Source organism: Simochromis diagramma, unplaced genomic scaffold (genome assembly GCF_900408965.1).
Source record: "Simochromis diagramma unplaced genomic scaffold, fSimDia1.1 OVJJ01000402.1, whole genome shotgun sequence".
In the NCBI taxonomy this organism is placed as follows: domain Eukaryota; kingdom Metazoa; phylum Chordata; class Actinopteri; order Cichliformes; family Cichlidae; genus Simochromis; species Simochromis diagramma.
The window spans coordinates 7,972,490-7,982,034 of record NW_024386972.1 but is presented as its reverse complement, the minus strand read 5'-3'; positions in this window follow the sequence as shown (position 1 = coordinate 7,982,034).

The following is a 9,545-nucleotide window of genomic DNA, read 5'->3' as shown; positions in this document are numbered from 1 at the left end:
TGCACTCGGGGACAAAGGAAGAGAAAGTGAGTGCGCATGTGGGAGGAGATGGGGATTAAGGCATTCATCAATCTTTAACCTGTGCACTGTGAACACCAGACACAGCTGAACTCTGATGGTGGATCACACTTCTCTGTCTGTATTCACTACGGTTCACACGAGGGGTTGACAAATCTCATCATGCCTACTCTTTGGCTTTACCCGCTGAGGTTTTCAATAAACATCCAGAATCAAAATTATCTTCAGACATTGAGGTGATGATGAAACAATTCATTAGCATCATTAGCACTTCATCATTAGATTCAAACTCGACAAAAGCATCATTCTCTCTCTCTTTTTTAATATTGCCCATCATTTTACATAGCAGCTTTGTACTGCCAGGCATTAATGGTTTAAAACAGAGTGGTATTGTTGCCTTTCTTTCAAAATAACAGTCAGTGTGCTGTCTTTGCAGTACTTAATCGAATCCCCACGGTAATAAATTTTACACAACAAGGCCCGTTACCTCTAATTGGGCCCCAATTTGCCAAATATATATGTGGAGTGACAGTGGGTAGATTGATTAGTTACACGTTTTAAGTGAAGATGCAGCTGAAAACTTGAGGGTGTTTTGTCTGGTGCATCCTAGTCCCTCCAGCAAAGTATGTTATAAACTGTCATCCTCTCATCTGGAGCAAAAAGCAACATGTCAGACAAAAAGACCTGAAGAAATGCCGCTTTGTACTGCATGCACATACTCGCAGGAGTTTTATTTCCAGTTAATGATCCTCATTTGGTTTTTAATGTCCCCATCAACCACAGGCTTGCTGACATTCCATGACGTCTTGAGCTATGCCCTTTAATTTCTGATAAGTGCAAATAGTTTGTGCTACTTTATGGCCATGCCAAGTTCTCAGCGTTTTGACACACAAAGATTGATGGGCCTCTAAACCCACTGACTCAGCATATGAATCTAAACAAAGTCTCCTAATGTAAGTCTGACTGCGGGTTGAGGTAAAGATGACAAGCATTCACAATCCATCGCCTTTCAACCGTAGACATTTTTTATATACATTTTAATTTATGTAACTTTAACTTTAGTGGAAAGTAATGCTCACTTTTAAACAATAATTGTTGGTGAAGTGCCAGTAGAAACACAAGTGTATTGTGAGCTGCTGAGCAAATTATAGGTCTTGGGTAATATGGCTGACATTGTTTGATTTAATGCTTTTAAAAGCATTTTCCAGTTCACATAGATAGCAAAGAAAAAAAAGGAAAATAGTCGGAAAAATATTTGCAAATGGTGTTGGTTAAAGAAGTAGTCATTAAGGCATAATCGTTCTGCAAGTGTCCCCTTTTTTGTGGCAATTTATTCAGCAAAGGGGTAGGTCTGTCTCGGAGCTTATACTTAATGCTATTGTCTTCCTGCTCCTACTGCCATTCCATCTGCCCTGAAAAGAACCCATAAGATTTGCTAAACTTGCCAGCAGGTCCCATGTTTCACGCTTAATAGGCAAACAGCCCAATTATTTCCTCCCCCGATGGTCTAATTGGAGCCCATGCAGGTTTAGATGGCAGTGCAAGCACAGACCTGAAGACGAGGAGGAGGGAAGACGTCTTTACAGTAAAAGTTTCCTGTCAATAAGGTTTTCTATCCCACATTACCCCACACCCACCCACACACACAGACACACACTCCTCATTCCCACTGGCAAAGACAATGTGTTTTTACAACAGCTCATTAATGACAGAATGACTGATTTGATGGGACTTTAAAAGGAAGCTTAGTCTCATTGTAAGGACACTGTCTCCAGTGGAAAGTTGGTTTATTTTGAAGTAATTGTTGTGGATTACGGCACTTGTGGCCTTTCAAAGTGGGGGATAACCTCTTTCATTCTGCTTACTCGCATTAGCATCCAAATGTCCTCTCAAGTGATTTACTGGATTTCTCCAAAGAAATAAACTGTAATTTGAATTTGACTTGTGGTTACTCTTTACTACAACACAACAAGCGTGTGCATCTCCATATAGAAGCAAACAGACATTTGCTCTTCTACAATAATTTGAAATAAAAAAAAAACAGATATGAGTAAAAAAAAAAAAAATGAGTATAGGCTTTGAGTGGCGTCTCTTTTGAAGGGTTATAAAGACTTGATGTGTCATTATTTACACATACAGCTGATATTCCTTTAGGCTTGTGTGCGTAATCACAATACCTTTCATTATTTTAAGGGTGTGCTTTTGTACACATCAGTGCACCCTGTTTAAAAGATTATTCTATCCATCACTAAGATGTCAAATCATGACCTGCTATTCATTAACAGCTAATGCTTTTATCCCCAAATGACCCCATTACCTCACAATCACAGACATACATTGTACCCAACATGCATACAAAAACATGCACACCCTTTAAACTCCATATTTTATGCATATTTATGGAGGATAGTCTTTAAGCATTGGTGCTTTCCCATTAGGCTGTTGCATTAGGCTATTATGCTAATTTCTTGCAAGATATATATATATATATATATATAATGTAAGCATGGGACTAATTTTGAAGTCAAAATTTCATATATATTTGTTGTAACTGAATAAATCATTTTATTTCAGTAAATGAATGAACACTACAAAGAGACACAAAAGTGTCAGAAAGAAACACAAAATGACCAAAAAGAGATTAAAACCATCCCACAGATAGACAAATTGACTACAATAAGAAACAAATTGCCACAAAAAGATGAAAAATGAAGGTAAAGAGATATAAAAGGAGCACAAAACAGAGAACAGAAGGGTACATTTCTACACTGCATTACAGATGTCCTCGCTTGACACCACATTTGGGATTTTCTACAGTGGAGAGGAAGCCTGCAAGTCTAAACCTGCTGAAATGACCTTTCTGTGGTGGTTATCATGGGGTCATGAGACACAGCTGGTGCCTACAGCCAGATGAAGAAGCTGAGGTGACGGGACGGGATCCAAATAGCACTGCGGTCCACCTGCTGCCTTTTCAACTCACCCCGGTACCAGAGAACTCCTGCTGAGTGGCACCATGACAACCAAAGAGTTCCCACTGATTGGCCAAGCTGTTACAAATTAGCACATAGGGTAGCTTCATAGAGTCATTAGCATATAAAGAGGTGAACTGAGGGCACAGAGAAAAGTCATCTGGGGTGTTCCCTGCAGTGCCCCTGGTCCTGTATAATGACCACTGAGCAAATTGACAGTGTCCCTGAATTCAGACACCAACATGCTTGCTCTGTCAGTCACGTGTCAGTACTACCTTCAGGCAATGGTGATTCACTGGGGAAGTTAGAACAGTGTCCTAAAGGCATAGACAGCACCTTTGGGATTATCCCAGTTTTAAGAGAGGATGAAGAGTGCAACTTCAGCAGCATCAGCACAATTACTTTACCCATTGTCCTTTGCACCTTCAAGCTTAACCTCTCATCATTATCCCGTTGCCTGTTTCTTTCCTCCTTGTTTGCAACCTCCACCACCTTCTTCTCCTCCTGCACCATGTGTGGGCTACAGTGACCTTATACGAGATTACACTGCAAGGCTTACAGTTTAACAACTGTAACGTAAGGTTCAAAGGTCAAACAGTTGGACAAGGGGGCACAAGAAGGATCAATTCTTATCATCAGTCTTAATGAAACAGGACATCATTAAAAGCTACTTTCGGTTAATGAGAAGCACTTCCCAGTGGCCCTTTGCATTTACTATTAGCTCAGCAGTGAATGAGCTCTCATTGATTCCAGAGAATGAGCATTAACAATACCTAATTCTGTCAGTAATGATCCTCTGTGATTGTAAAGAGGACTTATCAATAGCAGCTGAAGAACTTATTCCCTTGTTCTTCATATTAAATATTAAAGCTGGAGCATTATTTTGATTATGTTACATGCAACAGGAAAAAAAACTCCAATACAAAGTGACTTCTACAAGGAAGAAAGTTATGTTGTAATACAGGGAATTCAGAACATCTGTGGTCCCAGAGGCAGTTTAAGCTATTACATAGTAATACATGGTATGGTACCACTTGAATCTGCTGTCTCCCTCTGTTTCCCTGAGAAGGAAAACCTTGCCATATTGATTCTATTTTTCTTCTTGCAAGTAGGGATTTGCTGATGGCTGAGAGACCTCTGCAGCCTGCAATAGACTGGTGCCAGTATGCATGCTATCTGTGTAAGAGCGAGTTCCCATTCAAGACTAGTGTTTTGGCTGACTTTGACCAGTGACACAGTATCTACTAGCTGATGCCATTTTTAATCTGCCTCGATGCAACTGACGACTTAATGATTGGGAAAGTAGCTACTTAGCAATAGCCCTTGGTGACTCCACCTCCCATGGTGCAATTAGCTCTGGATACAACATCCTGGTGTGTCCTGCAGCTTGCACATGAGACTAACAACTCTGTAATCTGTTATCAATTGTCCTTCTTACAATTATCCTTCTCCTTTCTTCCTCTCCATCCCACCATCTTCCTATCACTTTCCCATCTTCCATTATATTGCACTGCCACAGTTTCCTCATTACTTAATTAAAACTAAAATCTTTTTTTACTTTAACTCCTAATTCATCCTTTGACTCTAAAACATTTCACACTGTTGTCTTCCTGCCCCAAGATCCTTCATCCAAAGTACAGAGTCGACCTCAGGGGTATGCAGGAAACTTGAATATTCCAAGTAGCTCCTTTTGTTTTTTTAGTCATTCTTTCTTTCTTTGGTCTGTTCACTGTTACCCCATTTTTTCTCAGTCTTTGGCAAAGAGAATATCGTGTTCTTTCAAGGGCACTTGTTTTCTATTTGGTGAGGAATGTTTGTCTTGACTCTTGACCCTTTACCAGAAGCTGTTTGCGTATCTGAATACAGAAAACCCCTTTCAAGTGGACCAAGTCAGTTGAGAGACAGACAAAATATTTTCATTTCAAAAGGAATGGGAGGATGTTTGAGGACTTATTGCCCCTAGAGAAAAATAACTAATGACATCTAATAATTTCCATCTTCCAGAAGTATCAAATAGACCATAGAATTTCTTAATAGAGTGACAAGTGGTTTTTGACTGAGTATTTAATCTTTTGTACAGCTGAACTGCACTGCACAATGATCATCACTTCTCAGTTTTGTCAGCTAAGCACTTTGTGGCTTATTTTTCAGCCTAGTTCAGCTTCTCAAGTTGCCACTGTGTTGCATTCCTCCATCGTGGCAATCCCCTACGTCGCCCCTCCTCAAGCTGACCTCTCAAAGTGGTGAAGCAGGAAGTTTTCAGATGGTTTAGCACTTGTCAGGGTGACTCTGGTGACCCCAGATGCTGTCCAGATGCAGGTCAGTGGTGGGGTGCAGGATGCTGTCCAAGTGACTTACAGCATGCTGTAAAAAAGCCACTATGGAAAGAACGGAGAGGGGTTAAACTCTAAACTCCACCTTGCAGAATGAGCCAAATAAGCATGAAATGCCTCAGAGATTGACTTCCTTGTTATTGTGTTTAGCTTTCGGTCTAATGTTGTGGCAGCTCGTTTTTGAAAACGTTGACACTTCGGGCTTGTCACCAGAGGTTCTGTTGTAGATCAGTGGAAAGCTTTAAGTGGCAAGTTATGGTTTCCAAATGTTACTGAGTTACTGCTCCACAGCAGTAAGAAAAACATTCCTGCACATTTCCCAGTGTTACCCTTCCAGTGTATTTCAGCATTGCTGTCGTTGTGACAAATATCGTGGGCCATTAACTTTTGAAGTGACGCCGATTAACTTTATTCAAGCTTAAGCATAAGCCCAAAGTCACTTTCATATATGATTGAGACACTTCAAGCAGAATCTAATCAGGTTTTTGTTTGGCTATTTGATGACTGCTGAATCTCCTAGTGAAGCGCAATTAGGTTCAGTGAAGTGACCAAATGACAAATAAATGGATTGATGCCCAGGGAGAGGGTGCACAAGCGCAGAAGAAATTAGCAGCAGAGTACCATCTACTTTGCTCACCTCATCTGTTTATGTTTTCTTTTATAATTAACCAGGGTTGTTTCAATGGCCCCCAGAGTGCCTAGTGAGTGGACTAATAGAAATAAAGGCTGTCTAATGGACTGAGGGCAGACTATATTATTTTGCCCTTCAAACTGGCCCCTGAAACCCCCCTAAACCAAGCCACGGCCCATTCTTTAAGCAATAGCCATAAAAGCCAATGAACCATAGGAGTATGTTTGCCATATGGCCTTTGATTGTTAGCGGGAGAAATGGAAGGAGAAAGCAAGAAGGCGTAAAGGGGCTGTGTAGTTTGTGCGCGTGTGTTCTGAGAGGTATGTCCTCAAAATTGTGCAGAATTGTCCTCTGCAAGTGGTGACAGCATGAACATTAACCAGACATACTTGTATTTTTGTATGTGTGCAAGTATTTGTAATTTACAGCACTTGACTGCAAGTGCAACAGTGTTTCTGGGGATGGCGGCTGACAGGTTTTGCTGCAGGCCCTGAGGGTCAGGCCAGCAGAAGGTTACACAAACCATACGCTCGTGCACAGCCATTCACACCTTGCACAAATCCATAGAGTCTTGACATGTACTGTATTTCACAGAGGTGTATCAGTATTTTTTGGTTTCAGTATCTATTATACTGTGCTGTGCAAAAGTCTTAAGTCACCCCTTATTTCTTTATTTTTTTAATTTCTTTTTTTCTTGAGCTGTAGTTTTCAAGACTTTCTGAATGTCTGTCGAGGTTTTCTTTGGACATTTGCTGCTTTTTCACTCATCTCCAGTTCATCCTTGTACTCCTTGTTTGTTAAGCTACTTAATACTGACCTATGAATCATTCAAGTATAGAAAAGCCACCTAACTAAAGGGACAAACTCATGCTGTATCTACACATAACAGGGGTGTCCAACTCCAGGCCTTAAGGGTCCTGCAGGTTTTAGATGTGTCCTTGAGGTAAATTATTTCCTCAACATGTCTTGAAGTTGTCCAGATGCCTGGTAAGAACTAATCATTTGATTAAGGTATGTTGACCCAGGGTGATACCTAAAACCTGCAGGAAGCCGGCATTTGAGGCCTGGAGTTGGACACCCCTGATATAGAACTTAGCAAAGTACCAGTTTTAAATTGTATCTTTAGCCACTTTGCTACTAGCAGCTTGCCACAAAAGCATATAAGAAGAGAGTGCAGGCAGGGTGGAGTGGATGGAAACAAGTGTCAGGAGTGATTTGTGACAGAAGGATAACAGAAAAAGTAAAAAGGAAGACTTGCTATGTGTGGTTTAGAGACAGTGGCACTAACTATAAGACACAAGGCGGAGCTGGGAGTGACAGAGCTGAATATGCAAAGAGTTTCATGGGAACAACTAGGATGGACAAGATTAGAAATGAGCATATAATAGGTACAGCTCAGGTTGAGTGGTTTAGAGACAGAATTAGAGAGGCCAGCATAGACATGGGACAAAGAGAAAGAGCACAGAGAAAATTCATGATGTAGGAAAGGAGGACATGTAGCGGGTTAGTGTGGCAGAGGAGAATGCATGGACAGGGTGAAATGAATGCAGGTGATCTCCTGTGGCAACGTCTAAAGAAGAAGATGGCAGCACTTTGTTACTTGTCACAAAAACATGTAATTTATTCCTATTTTTTGTTAGTTAAAAAATGCGAAAGCTAACACGTTTTTTTACAGGTATAACATAGTGTTTTTTGCACCAACAAGGTGATTGGCTAAAAACCTGGCATATCTCGGGATTGTGTGCAGTGTGTCCTTAAAAAATTGAGGAAACTGGACAAGGGGAGGAAGAATAAGAAGTGGCAGGCCTTAAAAAACAACAACAAAAAACAACTATCTACAGCAGAAGTCCTTAAGAAGGTCTGACACAGTGATCAATCAAAATTTGAAGGTTTTGGTTTAAATAATAATCAGTATTTATGAAAGAGGCGTGTACAGAGTGCCTACAGCCATCTGTAAAACATGGTGGAGGCCCTGTCATTGCTTGGGGCTGCGTTTCAGCTAGTGGTGTTGGGGATCCCGTGAAAAATGATGCAATTATGAAGCTGAAAAATGGCATCAGATTTCAATCCACAATGCAATACCATTTGGAAAGGGTGTCATTGACTCCTGCTTCATTGCCTCAGCATGACAATGATCCCCAAACACACAGGCAGTGCAGTAAAAGCTGGATAGAAAAACACTCAATAGCCCGAACCTCAAAGTTGTTAAAGCAGTCTGGGCGTTAAGGCAAGGGTGAAGAATAAAGGGGATCATACAGGATATTGATTTTCAAGCTTATAAGAAATATATCAACTTTTTGCATCATCTCTTATATTGTCCATTTCCAAAATTAGGAAATAGGTAAGCCAATAAGTTCTCAACTTAACTTGTTTGAACTGTGGCGAATAGTGTCTTTGTGCAGCAGGAAACATTTTCTTGATTAGTGGGAATGTAATATAAAGCAGTGGTTGTATGAGTGGTAGCTGTATTGGATTCTGTGTACTGCGTGCATATAGCATACTGGATATTTTCTCTTTGTTCTTTTTTCCATTCATGCATAATGCATTATGGCATTTCCCATGCATGCCACTGTGTCCTGTCTTATCTTCCTTTAGCTCTGCTCCTTTGTCCTGGGATTCCACAGCTTCCCAGCTACATGGGCACATACCAGGTTGACAGTCCCCTCGCTATCAGCCCAGGCCTGCTATCTCCACATGGACCATGGCAGACACTCCATTGAGAGAAGATTACAGCATTCGTCTTTGTTCTACTAATCACCCTGTCTGTATTCCTTGTACATGAATCATGATTTTGGGATATACAAAATTGGAAAGTCACTGACTAATTAGGTTTATTAATCTAAAGAAATAATTTCTTTTTTGTGCGTGTGTGTTTTCAGAGTCTTTTCTTTTCAAGGAGGAGATTGATTTCATAATTAGGAGTTGTATTTAGTTGTAGAGCTGTAAATAAATCATTTTAGTATTCATCGGATGTTGCCCTTTAAGAGTTCTAGGACATGTTTTATTGAGATGCTGATACATTTTTGCCACAAAAGGGACATTTGCTGCTGTCACATACACGGTATTGGCAGCAAAACTCGTGACTGGCACTGAAACACTTATCACCTAATGATTATAACAATATTATTCATTTATTTTAGTAATATCAATAGAAGTGTTAGTATAAAAAAAACAGAGACGGCCTACAAAGGCTGCGGCCGACCTTAGAAGTACCACAATAGCTGCTTGATGAGACATAATATTATTTCTAGTGCTTGATTTAAAGGCACGAATTGTTTTGCTCAATTTTACGCCAAATCTTACTTGGCATTGTGCTGGAAAAACACACACAGAGAGGAGTTTCATCTTTGAATTCTTCCATCCGGCTGATTTCAAGCCTGTTGCCCTCAATGATAGGCTGAACACATGCTGCAGTCTGATGTTAATTCCAATGTTTTGTTTTATGTACAAACACACAAAAAAGTTATCTACATAAACCCCAATGAATAGGGTTCTTAAATGTGCCTGTTTAAAAAGCAGACAGCTACAAATAACTTTCCGCTGACTGTTCCATTCCCTTAGGAGGCCCAGTTACTGCTCGGGGAATTTATGAGG